At 38.2% G+C, this 18,976-nt stretch overlaps 1 protein-coding gene across 1 annotated transcript in view; it reads left to right on the plus strand.

The window, feature by feature from the left end:
- Nucleotides 1–18,976, plus strand: part of HDGFL3 (HDGF like 3) — a 53,302-nt gene that overhangs the window by 2,668 nt on the left and 31,658 nt on the right. The gene's annotated exons all lie outside the window — the stretch shown is intronic.

Genomic DNA, 18,976 nt, shown 5'->3' on the forward strand with positions numbered 1-18,976 from the left:
GGTTCTATGTGGCGCCAAGGAATCCGACCCAGGAGGGAAAACCTGGGAAGACAGCTTCCAGTCTGTGCTGCCGGGAGGAGCTTTCTAACAGATGGAGGATGGAGACGCGACCTCCCTGCTGCAGGGAAGACGTTTGGCCCTGAGGCAGCCCCTTGTGAGGAAGGTGGGCGGAAGGATTCAGACTTCTAGTAAATTTGGTCAGGTGGGATTCAGATGTGGGCGAAGTTTCATACTCTTTGACCTTGGGCACCTCAGATTTAGTGTATTTAGAAGCATCAAGCAATGGTGCTCAAATGCTCCTACCTTTTTCCCTTTTTCAATTTCTAACTTGTCCACTGTATCACTACACTACAGTACTTTTAATTTTCAACTCTTGAGTACATTCGTTATTTTTTCCAACGTGTTATCATGAAAAATTTCAAGCATGTAGAAAAGTTAAAAGAATGTATGGTGAACACACATCTATATACTGCCTAAAGTTTACAATTAATATTTTACAGTGCTTTGCTCAAATGCCCACCCTCTATCCACAAGCAGTCCATCTTAGTGCATTTCAAAGCAAGTTGTGACACCAGTATAATTTACTGTTAGACATTTCAGAATGCATGTATATCCCTAACTACAAGTGTTTTTTATTGATTTTTTTTTTCTTTCCTTTTGAGGTAAAATTTACATAAACTGAAATACACTTAACGTTAAATGTACCCTTTAGTGAGTGTGACACGTGTATATACCGGGATGATTCGAACCCCTACCAAGATGCAGAATAGTACCAGTGCCCGTGAAAGTGCCCTCATGCCTCTGCCCAGTTGATGCCTAGCCTCCTTCCTGTTCAGATGTGTTATATCAACACTGAATAGCAGCCAGCTGTTGCTGATCAAGTATACTTTATTGTATATGACTTTAAAAATTAGAAGTTCGTTAATAGTTAAGGGTTAAGTATCTTAATACTTAAAAAATGGCTAAAACAAGAGTCTGAACCCTTTGGATCGTATACTTTCTTGAGCATACATCCTTGATGTGGAAGTTCCCTTTAAATTATACATACAAGTACTTTCTGCGATTACACATGTTGTAAAATATAACAAGAAACTAAAAGGGATGACAGATTAACAATATTTTATGTTTTAAAATTCTTATTGGCAAAGAAAAATCATTAATAATAATAGATTAAGTCCCATGTTTTTTAAAGTATTACTTTTGGAATTTCTTGCCTGGTTGTGTGATTTGACTATAGATACTTACAGTTTTTAATCTTCTAAAGAGAGCTTCTAGAGTAGAACTGTTCGCCGTTTCCTGTTTGTTCATGCTTACATTATTAGTATTATCTTTGTAGGACTCCTTTTAGCCACTTGTTCCTTTGGCCAGAGTTCAGTTAGAAGTAGATACTCTATAGTTTTGCCGAGCCAGACATACACAAATGGCAGTAAATCACAGTGTATGCAAAGTGAATAAATATAACTATCTGAATAAGGACACTAGTGTCAATTTATGTATTAAATGTTAGTAAAATTTACTTTTTAGGTAAAAGAAAACTAAAATAGAAATTGTACTATTTTCTTCTTACATCCCCCAAATTGTCTTGTATACCCTGAGCATTTTGCTTATGTTACCCCTGCTCTAAAAGATGGAAAAACAAAGAACAGTACAAAAAACAAGTCTCAAAACTTTTTGTTTCAACTAAAGAGCTTTTTTAAATTTTAAGACTTTATATGGAGAAACTGAAACATTACTAATAGAGCAAATTGATCCAATCACTTTAGAAGACTGTCCCGATTGACTGTAGTTAAACTTATACCTACTTCTTATCTTAGCAGTCTGTGGTAGGCATATACCCAAGAGAAATGAGTGTTTATGTCCCCCGAAAGACTTGTACAAGAATGCTCATACATAGCAGTTTTATTAATAATAGCAGAAGACTGAAAACAACCCAGGTATCCATCCACAGGAGAATGGATAAGTGAGACTGTAGTATATTCGTGCAATGAAGTACTACTCAGCAATAAAAAGGAAAAAACTAGTGATGTCCATATGCGTGCCTCAAAAACAGAAGGTGGAGTGAAAAATCCAAACGTAAGAGTACATTCCGTATGATACCATCATGTGCAAAAACAGGCAAAACTGATCGATGGTGATGTGCACATGTAAAAGTTTATCAGTCTACACATTTAAGATTTGTGTACTATACTGTATATAAGTTATACTTCAGTTTAAAAAACACTGTATGAGGTGGGGAAAAAGAAGAATCTAATACTACACCTTTCTTCACGGGTAGAATTGGACCATTCTTGGCGTTCGGTGAGAAATGTCTTTCCTTTAAGCTTCATTCCCACCGAGTTGCATCTTCCTGTCCCTTTTTGCCGCTTAGAAACCTCATTTACTACTTGGCAGCTTTCCCTTCAGGTTTCTTTTTATTCCTGATTTCTGCCTCTGTCTCTGTTTAAATGCATTAGAGTCTTTCTGTTCCTTTCACACTAAATCATGGCTCAGTTTTTTTTATCTAGCTCCCAACCTCTCACCTGACAAAGCTTAAAGCCTTTGACTCATTCTGTGGCAGCCTGCTGAACTTTTATTGAGCTCCTGCTTTATGTAAAGCACCAAACCAGGTGTAGTTTTTCATTTTTCTGCCAAGAGATTAAATTTACAGCAATTTAAAAATAGGATTATAATTAAAATGTTTCCGTATCTCTTATTAACATAAATACTGGTTGGAAATCCTCAGTTTCTGATCCATATCACTTTCAATTTTCTTTTGCCTTTGACACTAAACTTCTAAACTATGAACCTTTATTTCTGGAGACCAGGCTACATATTTTTTAGGAAATCACTTGGGGTTTAAATACTTTTTGATCCCAACAGAAACTAAGAGGTTTATAATCTTCATTGCTTTGGCCTGACTGCAGAGAAGTCCATCATTGGTTCATTCCTCAAGTAGAGTGGCCTAGGCTCACGCTTCCCCAGGGACTACATTCACATTGCCAGGAAACTGGCAGGTTGTCTCATTTTCTTCTGCTTAACCCTGCAAGCAAAAAGCAACTCTCAATACCAATATGTACGTTTTCCATTGCTCCCATTTCAACCAGATGAATCTGTATTTCTGACATATTCCCTTTGGAATGCCGTAATGACTATTGTTTCCCCATGATTTGGATAATATTAATTCTTGGAAGTCAAGTTTCCACTATATGACATTGTGTTTGATTCTTTTGGAAAATAAACGACCCGATGGTTAAAATTATATATTAATTTATTGAGAATGTTAGCATTAGAAAAACATGGTAGGCTAGTAAGCATAATAGGGGAAGAACCCAAATAGTCCTATTTTTTGGAGAAAGTTATCTTCTATTCCAGAAGGGTTCCAGATGTTCAATCAGAATCTGGTCCCCTTGATCAGTTATTAGTCTGCTGCAGAAAGACTTCTTAATCGTTTCCAGCAGTGCTACTAAAGGCATGGTCTGCCAACTACTTCTCAGTGACAAGATAGGTGCTGAAATTGACAGTAAGAGTTTTAAAGACTTTTCTTTAGCAATATGATAGAGTAACTTTATGTTTGTCAATCTGATAAATTAAAAAATGAAAGTTGTAGTTTGTAGGCTTTACATTTTTATTCTAATAATTTGTCATGTATTTTATAAAAATGTCAATCTGTAACAAAATAGAAGTTAAAAAAAAGAACTGGTCCTTTACCACATATGGAGTAGAAGGGCTGACTACAGAGAACGCTTAATCTTAAAAAAATAGTGTTCCTTGTACCAAAACCAATTTGTTCATACTGTAAACTATTTAAACTGTTGAAAAGAGAATGGATTGACCTTCGTGTTATAAATATAAATTTCACCTTTGTAAAAAATTTTTATTACACAAGTAATAATGTTTATTGTAGGAAGATTAATATCCCTATATCTAGTTATAAGCATGAAGAATATGGACCTATATGTGTAGGCACATAAGTTTTGTAATATAAACGGTTTTGCAACCTTGTCCCCCCACTTAAACACTGTATCTTAAATGACTTAGAATGACAATGAATATATTTCTATTAATATTATTTGTAGTAGTTATCTGCTAATTTATGGCATAGGCCTGTTCTTTATAAATTATAACCACTTCTATTATAGGACATTAGGTTATTTCCAGTTTTATACTATAAAATAATATCCTGAGAAACATTGTTTTGGCTAACCCATTAGTTATTTCCTTAGGACAAGTCTCTGGAAATTATATTTCTGAGTCAAGAGATACATGCATGTTTTAAAGCTTTGGATTTGTAGTGTCATATTGCCTTCCAGAAAAGTTTTAGTCAAAATCTTACCACTAGCAGAATAAGAGAAACCTGATTTTTCACATGTTCGTTAAATGTAGATGACTCAAATTCTAAAAAAAATCTTTATCAATTTAATAAATACAGACACTTACTTGAATTAATTTCTTTGGTCACCAGTTAGTGAGAAGGTATATATATCATGTGTAATCACACATGTGTCTGATGAATATATACAATAACACTACTATGAAGTAGATAACCTCATAAGTCTTGAGATCCAAACTTAGCTTAAGAAATTCACCTAAGATCACATACTTAAGTGCCTTAATCCCAGGCTATTAAGGATGCTGCCAGAGCATAAGAAATGTGATCTCAACCAGGTGAAAGACTGAGGAAGCATTTGGCAATATGTGAGACTATATATATAGTACTCACAAGCTGCTGTGAAGCTGGCAATCCTACATCAGACAACGCTTATTGTTTTCTCTATATCTCTTTGAAAGCCCTTCGACACAAGACAGTATAAAAATAAATAGTAGTTATTCATATAGAGATAACAGACCCATTAAAACTAATTCTGAATGAATAGCATGGTGTCAATCTAGCATAAGTTCCAAAACCATTATGTGTGAGAGAATACATACTTCAAATATCAGGTTGGGTAGTTACGAGGGCTGCCAGTTCAGTAGAGCCCAAAAGCAAAATCATAGGAACTACTACTATCCTGTATAGCTTTTTGCCAGTCTACTGCACTCCCAGGCCCTATAACAGCGTTGTCCCATGTTATTTCCCTGTCATGCATATATGTAATCTCCTTTCAGCTGATTAAAATAGAAGTAGTAATCAAATTTTCTTACTATATCCTCTTACCTAGATAAGAATTTGCTGCAGTTAAATAAATGACCATCTGTATGGTCACAGAAAGCTACACAGAGGTCAAAAGAATGAAGTAATTAATGATGGGTGAGCTCAAGCCTTACAGAATGACATTCTCCAAATTTCTGAGCAAGGTTTCCTACAATGTCAGGAAAGACAGCTAGACCAAGAGTTAAAAGACAAGCAGACACTTCATTTCACCACTGTCTTGGTGAGGTTTGCTCATCTTTTGTAAAGGAGGATGGTAATTCTTACTCTCTTTCCTTTTTTCCTAGTAATCAAATGTTAAAATGTGTATGAAAGAAATGTTTGCTAATTATCATATATGTTATATATGTATGTATGTTCTGCCAAACTTTTAGCCAAAGAAATTAATTCAGTTAAATATTTATGTTTGTAAAATTCTTATTCTTTTCCTTTCTTTCCCCTCATAATCAAATGTACATGTGCATGAAACAAGTGCTTGCTAATTAAGTACCTAATAATTACCTCCTAGGAACACCAAGCTCCTTGTTAATTGATGCTAGGAACCTCGCAAAGGCTCGGTGAATGCCTTTGTGATTTGGCAGATGTCTTCCAGCAGTATCCTTGTGTCCTTATAACAGCGAGTTGACTCTAGGCTCTTGGAGTTGTGGGGACTTCGCATTATTACCACTCTCAGACTCTGAGTGTTACGGGCCATTTCTAGAAGTTGTCCGCAGCTTCAGGATCATGCTGGCATACAGAAGGAGTCAATAAACTCTTCTTGCCATTTGATCACTGAGGCTCAAGCTCTGTGTCTGATAGTTTTAAGTCAACCCACAAGTGGCGGTATCCAGTGTTCAAAGTGTGGGAGTGTCATTTGTAACAAGGGTGCCTCGATGGGGACTAGGACATTCTTGATAACATAATAGTAACTTCTCAGTTTTTATTGCAAAATACATTTAAGATGAGAATTATAAGTGACAGGTTCAGTAGTGGTTAGCAAATATAAAATGAGTTTCACAGAAGATTCAAAAACTTTTATGTAGGGAGAAATGGCAAAAGACAGACTCATGGTTTTAGATCTCTTTTTCCTTTTTCTTTGTCACCAAAGTAGAACTTTTGTGCTAATGGCATCTTTAACTTTGGAAGAAATGCACAGTCAGAAGGAGCAGTATTATAAATTCTTGTTCATATTTTTTTAGAGTTCATATTCAACATATGTTGAATGGATTGAAAATTCTCTCTAGACCTCTGTTTGACCTTAAAATGAGACCAGCTATTTTCAAACAAGGCATAACCATTCTTACCTCCTTCGCTGGCTGCTACATAAGGGTTGTCAGTGATTTTGAGAGCAGTTAGACCTTGGGAGTGAGTCATCGCTGCTGCTTGATTCTGATGCAGTCTAGTCTAGTGGTTTTTAGACTTTTTTTATTATAACCCACAATAAGAAATAAGTATTAATTTCACACACACGCCAGGAAAAAAGTCACCAGTTCATACTTTGTGTGGAGCATTCCAGTATTTCTGTATTTCACCTGTTAAATCAGGTTGCAACCCGCTAATCACAAGCACTGGTCTTGTCTACTAGGCCGAAGGGAAACTAATCTGTGTGATTTACATGTGTTCCTGTAGAACAATAGTTGGATTTTTGAGATGCATTAACAGTCTTGGGCTTTTTATTCTGTCTGCTATAGCCACAGTTTTACATGAAGTTCACATGAATGTAAGAAATGAAAGTTACATTACGTCAAGTCATTTAACTATACAAGCTAGTTTTTTCCCTTCATCTCCAAATATTTCTACTCTTATCTTCCTTTTAATCTTTGAACTGCAAATGTATCTACCACTTTCTTAAAGCTAATTACGGTTTCATGTTTATGCCTTCATAGGGGTAATACGCTCTGTAAATTTACTGACCCCCAGTTGTACACACTGTTTAACTACTTCTGTTCCCTGACTGATTATCAGGTGCTGAGGTTTTCTGGGCTTGTTATCCAGACTAGACTGGATGTCAGGCTACCTATGACTGAGGTGAGGGGCTTTTGCTAAATCCAGAGGACATATAAGTGGGGTGGGTTTTGTGGTACCTTCTGATGTAGATGTAAAGCCATGGGATGCACACATATCTAATGGTTCTGTATTTTCTAATCACTTTGGTCCAATTGAAAAGAGATTTCCTTTCTACTGTTACATATAGCAGCCTCAGAGAGAACGTGGTATTAATGATAGATAGTAAGGCATTTTAAGTTCACGAAAAACACACGTTTTTGAAAAGTTATATTAAACAGTTTTATATCTCACATCTGGCTGATTGACTCACACAAAATAAGTATATTCTATTAGAAAATAACCCTGCTTGTTATGCTAAGTGAAATAAGCCAGGCGGAGAAAGACAAATACCGTATGATTTCACTTATTTGTGGAATCTAAAACCAAAACAAAATGAACAGAAGAGCAGTAGCCTCAGAGACTGAGAAGTGACTAGTGGTTACCATAGGGGCGGGATTGGAGTCGGGGAGGGGGGAGGGGGGAGGGGGAGGGGGAGGAGGATAAAGAGGCACAAAAATTCTCAATCATAATACAAGTCGGTCACGGGGGTGGTGGTACAAGGAGAACACAGCCAGTGGTTCTCTAACCGCTTCCTGTGTTGGCAGATAGTAACTGCCCTGGAGCGGGTGAGAGCTTAGTAATATGGGTAACTGGAGAACTGTGCTGTATACCTGAAACCGATATAAGATTGTGTATCAACAATACTTCAATTTAAAAAAAAAGATTAACTCTGCTGTACTAAATGGAAATATCTTGGGACAAAAGGTATAAATCTCGGTTAATCTTTGTGCTGCACCAGGTATTCAAGAACTCTGCTCTCCAGCTCAGGTTTTGTGGCTGCTGTTGTCGGCTGGCCCTTTCTTATGCTATGTAGGGTGGCCGGGGAAGGACAGAGCCTTCGATACAGTTATGAAATATGATGGTTTCTACTGTTAATTTCTAATAAGCTCCTTGTCTGGGGCAAAGATTTCTTTAACTACAAGGGATCAGGTAACCCAGACCAAACGTACCCCTTGATTTTATATTGTAGTAAAAGGAAATTACGGAAGTAGAGCCGTTGAACAAGAATGGGCAGTTGGAGAATTTTGTCAGCATGAGATGTGACAGTGGTAAGACTCCTTCTGTTCTCCACTAACATTTATTTCTCATTCATTATTAGTGTAAACCCCACGCCTTTGACTGTTTTCTCTTGATACGTCAGCATCCTCCTGGCTTCACTCCTCACCCAGATTAGACCCATGTGATCACTTACCCGAGTCTCCGTTTTTGCTTTGATGCAAACCCTTTCCTGGGTCATCCTTAAAATCTGCCAGGAAACTGTGTGCCGAGACCAGGGGGACGTGCAGGTGGGCCCGCTCCGGGATCCGTCTCACCTGGGTCCTCGGTGCCGCCCCTTGGGCCTCCCGCTTGACCCGGGTCGGCTCCCTGACCATCGGCCTCAGACGCCAGTAGTGTTCTCACCCTCCTTTCCCAACTCACCTTCCTGCCCTTCGTTCTCAGCCAGTTACTCTACCTGCATATTTCCAGGCTCATTTTCAGCGTTCAGTGGAACAGCAAGAGCGCTGTGGGCAGATGAAGCTGTGTGGGCCCCGTGCCTTCACCCCTCGGCGGGTGGGGGGCCGTGGGTAGATTGCCTAATCTCTTCAGTGGACTTACCTGTAAAGGGAGACAATAATGTCTTCTTTCCAGGATCATTTTAAAGGTTTTGAACTAGAGAACCTGGAGTTTAACAATAATTAAAAAGTGTTCATTTCTCTCCCTTCACCGCTTCCCCCATCCTCCTTCTAAGACCTTCCCCCCCTTGCTGGACCCCACCCTTTTCCTTATTTGACATGCAGTGATTATTTTATGAATGTTTGCTATGGTGCTAGTACAGAGAGGTGACCTAAACAGTTCTCTTCTCCTCTACTAGCTCTGACTCTTGAGACTGGAAATAACAATCCCTGCTCTCTCTCAAGCCTGCTTTCTCTGCCTTCCGTGGTAGCCAGGCCTCCTCAATAACTGACCAAGCTGTCTCCTCCTGTCCCATCTCCCCGAGGTCACCACGACCTGCCAATCCAAAGATCACATTTCAATATCAGTCCTTTTTTTTTTTTCCTTCGGTGGAATATAGTACAGCCTTTTAAAAATTTTCTTCTCTTGGCTACCCTCAATGTATTTCTTTTCTTGAAAGGTTCTTCCACTGCTCTGACCGTATCTTTGCATGATCTTTGGCTTTAAGGAACCCTTCTTCAGAGTAATACCTTCTAACCTCTGGTTCAGGCTCAGACTCACTATTGTGAGCTTCAAATCCATTCACCCACTTACTACTAGAAGCTCCATCTAGCGGTCCCTCAGGTACCAACAAATTCATGGTCAAAACTAATGTAGCTTCTCCTCCCCACCTATGTGTTTCTTATTTTAATGAAAGTTTACTATCTAGCCAGTCACCCCAAAAAACAAACTTCAGATTATACTAGTCACTCCTTTTTCTTTACCTACCACATCTTACTGATCACCTAAAGATACCAAGATGAGCTGTGCAAATGGAGGCCCGTGGTAGTTGAGATAAAGAATAAGTGTTGTGAAATCTGATTCATCACATAGCCCAGGGCATTGTAAGGATGCTAACTGCAAAAGGACCTGAGCTCAGCCACACACTCATGTTGTGAACAGGATAAAATTGCAGCAAAACAATATATAACATTAAATTTATTAGTCTGGATTTTATTCGTGGCATTTTATTTCTGCATAATATATAAAATGATCTTCATTTTATAGTATATGGTTATAATAGTACTATTGTTTATTTGTGCATGTTTCAGAACATAATGTTAAAATTTTATGACAGCTGGGGTCTGCAAGATCTTGTTCCTTTTCAAAATGATTAATTTAAGATGCCACAGTTTGAGAGACTTCAACCAACTAGAATAAATTCTTGACAGTGAGGGATCTAGAAACACATACAAGGAGATACTTGGAGATTTTAATGCTTAGTCAAAGAAAGGAAGATGTAAGGGTTGTGTTAGTGATGTTCAAATATTTAGAAGACTCTTCTGTGAAAGGAGAAATAGGAAGTAGAGGGCAGCAAAAAACATATGCTTTGGAGCCAAGGAGGTGTGGGTTTAAAATAAGCTCTACTACTTAACTGTGATCTTGAGCAAATAACCTAATCTCCCTCAACCTCCTGTTGACTGGAATCAGCGTGACCCAACATGACCATGGGATTGAGCAAAAAAAGTTTATTCAGTGTCTCACTGAGGACCACGGCGCGAGAGCCACCCATCAGCGTGTTCTGACAAACTGACCCAAAGCCCCTTTGGGAACATCCTGAACGCTTTCTTATAACGGCGTGGGTGCAGGGAAGAGTTATGTCAGTCAGTACATCAGGGCAGTGTCCTAAGAGAATAGGTGACGAATATTTCCATGTCATCTCTGTATGAGAGGAAGTAGCCATTAAGGTTGCTCATTATTCTCTTACAGGATTCTACTTGGGCCGGAGAACCAGGCAGGTTTACCTTCCCGTGTGCACTGGGCTGGTTTTCCTTTGGTCCCGGTGAAGGGGGAGAGGCTGTGAGTCTTGTGACACAGGCAGGCATGGCTGCCGGGCAGCTCCACAGCTCAGACTTGACCTGGCCGGCTTGGATCCATGCAGCTTGCAGCCCTTTGCCTGTGGGGCCTTGTGAGGAACCACAGAACTTCATTTTATTTCACACTTCATTTCCTCTTCTCTGAATTGGAGATCATATTACCTACCCCACAAGGTTGTTGAGAGAACTTAGTTAAACCAAAAACAGGTAATTTAGTTAAAAGCACCTAACATGTAGTTGAAACTAAACAGATTTTTAGTTACTTCCTTTGACAGTTTTTAAAAAGGTAGAATTAGAATTAGAGGATATTTTGAGGGAACTGATTTACGTAGGCTTATTTTAAGGAAGAACAGTTAAGAAAGAAAAAGTCTGCAGTGTTAATTATTGAGAGCTTATGTGCCACTACTTCATTTATGGCCACAGGAACCCTGTGCTATTCATATTGATATCCCCACTTTTACAAATGAGAAATCCTGAAGCGTAGAGAGATTTTAAATATCTTCCCCAAAATTGCCCAAGTAAGTAAATGATAAGCCTGAGACCTGACTTCAGAGACTGTCCAAACCATTACAGTATCTCATGGCTCATCTCCGGTACTGCAAGCTTACTCACCCATCCATGCAACCGCTGTTCACTGAATGCCTGCTGTTCTCAGGTACGTTCTACGGGCAGAGTTTATAGTACAGAGCCTACCTTCAAGTAATTTTTTCTCTAAGGAGAAAAATAAATAGTTTAGGGGATGGAGTAATAGTAATAGCTAATAAGTAGCTAGCAGGGATGAATTTACAAAAGGGTCTTGCTGTGTTTTATGTAGAATGTTCAAGGAACGCTTCTCTAATAAGATGGCCTGAAGGAAGGTGGGAGCCCCACGGATGTTGTGGGAAGAGCATCTATAGGCAGAGAGAAGAGCACGTTTCTCATTATCTTTTCATTAAGAATGATTTTCCTTGACTATTTTCATTTATTTTTCTGGGTTGACTTTAGAATTACCTTGAGTTTCAAGAGAAATCTCAATGGAATTTTAGTTTGAAATGAATTAAAGTACAAATTAATGAGAAGTGACACTTTTTCCAACACTGTATCATGCGAGCCAGAAACATGGAATTTTCTCTTAATTTTTCTATCAGTAAAATTGTGTAGTTTTCTTCATAAAGGATCTACACATTTTTTTAAAAAAACTACTAAGTGTTGCTTGCTGGTTTTGATGCTTATATAAATTGAATTTTAGTCGCTCAGAACGAAAGTTTTGGTGCCATCCTTGACATCACAGTTTTCTTATGCCCCATATCTAGTCTGTTGGCAAATCCTGTTAAGTCCCGCTGAAGAATATGTGCAGTCCAGCTACTTCCACTGCCGCTATGCTTGTCTAAACCAGTTATGTCCTGACCGGATCGTTTTAGTAGATTTCTAACTGACCTTACCATTTCCACTTTTACCTTCTCAAAGTCTGTTCCCAACAGAGCAGACACGGCAATCCTGTTAAAATGTAATACAGATCCACCTTCCTCCCTCCCTTGCTCTGTTCTAGCCGCGTGGGCCTCCTGTTCCTTGAGCGCGCTAGTCATTCCGCCTCCGCCGGTGCGCTCACTCCCCCACCCTGGGTATCCCGGCGCTTCCAGCTCTTCGTTCTGCCGTCACTTCCTCAAGGAGAAATTTTAGACCATCCTGTTTACAATTAAAACCCCAACTTCATCCTGGACTCTTTTTTTGCATAGCTTTTTTCACATTCTCACATGTAATTTATTATAGTTGTTATTTACTGTTTTATATTCCCCCTTGAGGGCAACGTTTTTTGGTCATCCTTCACTGGTGCGTCCTTGGCAACTGAAAAGACTGCCCTGGCACACAGAAGACATTCAGAACGTGCTTGTTAAATGACTGAATTCAATCTTTTTCTTTTATAGTTTCGACCTTGTCTCTTGTGATATATGGCAAAGCGTCTTACTTTTACGTAATTTATTTTGTCATCCTGCTATACATTCATTTTGTTTTTCTAATGATTTACTTTTTCTTAAATCATATTCAGATAATGACTTTTATCTAATGTTTCAATATTTATGTTTGTTGGCATGTGGAGTGGGAATCCTCTTAATGCATTAACTAGAATTTTCAGAACAGTGTTAAGCGTTTGGAGATAGCTGACATCCTTGTATTGTTCCTGATTTTTAAGAATACATCTCATTTTATTACTATATGTGATTTGGGCCATTTTCAAATAGATATTCCTTGTTATGTTGAAATACTCTATTGGTTTTCTAAGAATTTTAGTCAGGAATGAAAGTTGAATTTTGTCAAATGCCTTTTTACCATCCATTGTAATAATAATAAAAGTTTTCTATTTTTGCCTTTGTATTCATTATAAATAGACTTGGAATACATCTTATTTTGTCTCAGTATGTGTGTGTGTGTGTGTTTCTGTTTTTGTTGAGAAAAATTTCTGATACCATAAATTCACTCTTTTAAATTATACAATTCATTGGTTTTTATTCTATTCACAAGGTTGTGCAACCATCACCACCATCTGATTCCAGCACATTTCATCACCCCAAAGGGAACCCCATATCCATTAAGTCACTCTCCATCCCCTCCTATCCCCAACCCATTACAATCACTGATCTACTTTGTCTCTATGAATTCCCTTATTCTGGGCATTTCGTTTAAGTGGAATCATAGAACATGTGGCCTTTTGTATCTGACTCATTTAACTTAGTGTAGCTCTGGGCCGGAGAGGGTTTCAGATCCCGGCAAGTTCACTCTGGTTTGTGGAGATGGAAACATGACAACGGAATGTTGTGGGTAAAAAGGAGCTCATACCAAGCTTCATTCTCTCAGCGGGAGGCTGAGTGTTAGAATCGTGTCTATGCCCAGCAGTCAGTGTCTCTCCCTCCGGCGCAGCCTCTGCCGCAGCCGCTGCCTCCTCTTCCGGTTCCGTGTCTGCTCCCAGCCTCTGCTCTCCTGCTTCCTCCCCCAGCACCGCGCAGAGCTCTTTGTAGAGCAGCATCGGCAGTAATGGCTTATTGCCAGTGGGGATATGAGCATGCGCCCTATGGGGTAGGCCGAGTATTACATCATCATGCGTACGCAATGGGCGAGCAGATTAGCATCAGGTGAGGGTCCTGGCCATGGCAACTTCCATTTTCCCTACACGTAGCATAATGGTTATCCATATTTCATCCATGTTGTGACATGTATCAGTACTTCATTCCTTTTATAGCTGAATAACATTCCATTGTATAGGTAGTCCACATTTTTCTATTCATCAGGTGATGAGTATCTGGGTTGTTTCTTTTTTGGGGTGTTATGAATAATGCAACAGTGAACATTCATGTACAGTTTTTTATGTGGACTTAATGTTTTTAAAATCTTGGGTATATACCTAGGAGTGGAATTGCTGAGATATAGGATAACTCTAGTTTAACCCTTTGAAAGATTGCCAGACTTTTCTCCAAAGCCACTTACCATTTTATACTCCCATCAACCTAATTGCCCTGGCTGGAATCTCCAGTACGATATTGAATAAAAGTGATGAAAGTGGATGTCCTTGTCTTGTTAGATCTTAGGGGAAAACTTTTAAGTCTTTTACCAGTAAGTATTATGTTGGCTATGGTTTTCATAGATGCCCTTTTAACAGGTTGAGGAAGTTTTCCTTCTAGTCCTAGTTTATTAAATGTTTCTGTCCTGAAAGAATGTTGGATTTTGTCAAATGCTTTTCTCAGATTTATTGAGAAGACCGTGTAGTTTTTGTCTCTTGTTCTATTAATATGGTGTATTGTATTGATTGATTTTCCTATGTTGAATCAACTTTGCATAAAGAGACTTTGGATCAGATCTTTTGTTCATGGTGCATAATTCTTTTTATAGGTGCTGGATTCAGTTTGCTAGTATTTTGTTAAAGATTTTTGCATCTATAGTGTTAGTGATATTGACCTATAGTTATGTTTTCTTGTGATGTCTATGTCTGGTTTTGGTATCAGAGTAATACTGGCCTCAAAAAATGAGTTGGGGAGTGTTCCCTTCTCTTCTGCTTTTTGAAAGTTTATTTATATGTTACTTGTAATAGGACTATGTAGTTTTACTCATTATAGAGAAAGATAAATTGCATCCTGAATGACCAAACCTTCATTACATTTTGTTCTATTGCGTCTTCCCTCCCTGCTGACAGTCTTAATGGAAAGTTAAATATTAGTACCTCCTGGGACTTCTGGTGTTGTTATTTTGGGGGGACAGTTGAGGAAACCCAAATGCATTAATCTTTCTGACTGAGTGACTTGCTTAGAGTTTGACTGCTCTTAAGTACCTCATAAATGCAGTCATATAGTATATGTCGTTTTGTGACTGGCTTATTTCATTTATTGTAATGTCTTCAATGTCCATCCATGTTATAGACATGTCAATTTCTTTTTAAGGCTGAGAAGTAATAGTCCATTTATGAATATATATACCACATTTTTCTTTTTATTAAAAGTATCATCAATATACAATCTTAACTGGGTTTCAGTTACACAACACAATGTTTCAACAGTTACCCATATTATTAAGTCCTTACCCCTTCTAGTGCGGTCACTATCTAACAACACGGTAAGATGTAATAGGATCATTAACTGTATTCTCCAAGCTGTACTACCAAACATACCACATTTTTGTTGATCCATTTTTCTGCTGATGAGCACCTGGATTACTTCCATTTCTTAGCTGTTGTGAATATTGCTGCTGTGAATGTGCAGTACAGTGTTCCTATGTGAGACCCTGCCTTTAAGTCTTTTGGAGTTGTGGATTACGTGGTAGCTCTATTTTTAATTTTTGAGGGAAACCGTACTGTTTTCCAGTAAGTCTACACCATTCTACATTCCCGCCCACTGCACAAGCATTCCGCTTTCTCCGCATCTTTGTCAACACTTATTACTTCATTTTTTTTGATAGTAGCCATCCTGTGGGTGTGAGCAAAATACACATTGTGGTTTTGATTTGCATTTCCCTAATGATTAATGATGTTGAGTAACTTTTTGTGTGTTTATTGGTCATTTATATATTTTATTTGGAGAATTATTTATTCAAGTCCTTTGCCCACTTTTTAATCAGAATGTTTGTGTTTTTGCTATTGAGCTGTAAGAGTTCTTTACATATTCTTGATATTGACTCCTTATCAGATTCATGATTTACAAATATTTCCTCCCATTGTGTGTGCTGCCTTTTCATGCCATTGATTATTATGCTCCTTGTAATTTATTTAAATAACCAAAGAACAGGACTCTGAAGAGATATCCCGAGAACAGTGAGTTTTTATGGAAGTTGCTATGCAGCATATGTGGGGGATGCAAGAGCAGTGAAATACGAGGCTGTGGGGTCGCTGAGATGTTCCCAGATGGTGAACTGGAACAAGAGAGGAGATAACCGCAAGCTGAAGAGTCAAGACTGAAGACAGACCTCCCAAGTGTGCCCAAGCTAACCTTATATGAGGCAGTTTAGTAGAATTGAGAACAAGGAAAGTGAGATACAGTGTTCAGAAAATGCCTGTGATTTTTAAATGATTAAATGAGTTTTTGCACAGATGAGGTAGTCAAGAAAGGTTGGCTAAGCTACCACCTTTATATATGTATATATTTGTCAAAAACAGGTAGAGTTTAAGACTAAATGTGGTTTGATTTTGTTTTATGTGTAGAATTATTAAAATTTTCATGTCACTAATTTCATTCTTGAGGCAGAAACTGAAGGAAGGAATCTGAGAAAATTACCCAAAAAGTGCTGAATTTTCTGGACACTGTTGTGCCAGGAACTAAGTCTTGTCCTTTACTTGTGGAACTGTTACAGTTATGTCATTGTTTATTATTATTATCATCATTATTTTTATTATTTTATAGATAATTACACTGAAACATTACAGACTGACAGTTTCTTAATCAGAATACTCACCATTGTCTGCTCATTTTTTTATTTTAAATTAAGGAATCATTGATATACACTCTTATAAAGGTTTCACATGAAAAATATTGTGGTTACTACAGTCACCCTTATTATCAAGTCCCCCCCACACCCCATTGCAGTCACTGTCCATCAGCATAGTAAGATGCCACAGAGTCACTACTTGTCTTCTCTGTGCTGTATGCCTCCCCTGTGACTCCACACACACCATGTGTGCCAACGCCCTTCAATCCCCTTCTCCCTCCCTCACCACCCACCCTCCTCCACCCCTCACCTTGGTAACCGCTAGTCCCCTGGAGTCTCTGAGTCTGTCGCTGTTTTGTTGCTTTAGTTTTGCCTCGTTTTTATACTCCACAAATGAGGGAAATCATTTGGTACTTGTCTTTCTCCACCTGGCTAATTTCACTGAGCATAATACCCTCCAGCTCCATCCATGTTGTTGCAAATGGTAGGATTTGTTTCCTTCTTACGGCTGAATAATAATTCCATTGTGCATATGTACTACATCTTTAACCATTCATCTACTGATGGACACTTAGGTTGCTTCCATACCTTGGCTATTGTAAATAGTGCTACAGTAAACATAGGGGTGTATATGTCTTTTTTTTTTTTAATCAGGGATCTTGTTTTCTTTGGGTAAATTCCTAGGAGTGGAATTGGTATTTCTATTTTTAGTTTTTTAAGGAACCTCCATATTGCTTTCCACAATGGTTGAACTAATTTACATTCCCACCAGCAGTGGAGGAGGGTTCCCCTTTCTCCTCATCCACACCAGCATTTGTTGTTGCTTGTCTTTTGGATGTTGGCCATCCTAATGGTATGAAGTGATATCTCAATGTGGTTTTAATTTGTGTTTCCCTGATAATTAGTGATGTGGAGCATCTTTTCATATGCCTGTTGGCCATCTGAATTTCTTCTTTGGAGAAGTGTCTGTTCAGATCCTCTGCCCATTTTTTAATCGGGTTATACACTTTTTGGGTATTGACGCATGTGAGTTCTTCATATATTTTAGATGTTAACCCCTTGTCAGATATGTCATTTATAAATATATTCTCCCATACTGTGGGATGTAGGATGCCTTTCTGTTCTACTGATGGTGTCCTTTGCTGTACAGAAGCTTTGTAGTTTGATGTAGTCCCATTTGTTAATTTTTGCTTGCCCAAGAAGATGTGTTCAGGATTAAATTGCTCATGTTTATATTCAAGAGATTTTTGCCTATGTTTTCTTCTAAGAGTTTTATGATTTCATGACTTACATTCAGGTATTTGATCCATTTCAAGTTTACTTTTGTATATGGCATTAGACAATAATCCAGTGTCATTCTCTTACATGTAGTTGTCCAGTTTTGCCAACACCAGTTGTTGAAGAGGCTGTCATTTCCCCATTGTATGTCCATGGCTCCTTTATCATATATCAATTGACCATATATGCTTGGGTTTATATCTGGCCTCTCTGTTCTGTTCCATTGATCGATAGGTCTGTTCTTGTGCCAGTACTAAATTATCTTGATTACTGTAGCTTTGTAGTAGGGCTTGAAGTTGGGGAGCATAATCCCCCCAGCTTTGTTCTTCCTTCTCAGAATTACTTTGGCTGTTCAGGGTCTTTTGTCGTTACATATGAATGTTAGAACTATTTGTTCTAGTTTGTTGAAGAATGCTGTTGGTATTTTGATAGGGATTGCATTGAATCTGTAGATTGCTTTAGGCAGGATCGCCATTTTGACTATTAATTCTTCCTATCCATGAGCACAGGATGTATTTCCATTTATTGGTGTCTTCTTTAATTTCTCTCATGAGTGTCTTGTAGTTTTTAGGGTATAGGTCTTTCACCTCCTTGGTTAGGTTTATTCCTAGGTATTTTATTCCTTTTGATGCAATTGTGAATGGAATTGTTTTCCAGATTTCCCTTTCTGCTAGTTCACCATTAGTATATAGGAATGCAATAGATTTCTGTGTATTGATTTTGTATCCTGCAACTTTGCTGAATTCAGTTATTAGTTCTAATAGTTTTGGGGTAGATTCTTTAGGGTTTTTTATGTACAGTATCATGTCATCTGCAAACAGTGACGGTTTAACTTCTTCTTTACCAATCTGGATTCTGTTTATTTCTTTGTGTTGTCTGATTTCCATGGCTAGGACCTCCAGAACTATGTTGAATAAAAGTGGGGAGAGTGGGCATCCTTGTCTTGTTCCCAATCTTAGAGAAAAAGCTTCCAGCTTTCGCTGTTAAGTGCCATGTTGGCTGTGGGTTTATCATATATGACCTTTATTATGTTGAGAAATTGCCCTTTATACCCATTTTGTTGAGAGTTTTTATCATGAATGGATGTTGAATT

This window comes from Manis javanica, chromosome 18 (assembly GCF_040802235.1).
Source record: "Manis javanica isolate MJ-LG chromosome 18, MJ_LKY, whole genome shotgun sequence".
NCBI classification, from domain to species: Eukaryota; Metazoa; Chordata; class Mammalia; order Pholidota; family Manidae; genus Manis; species Manis javanica.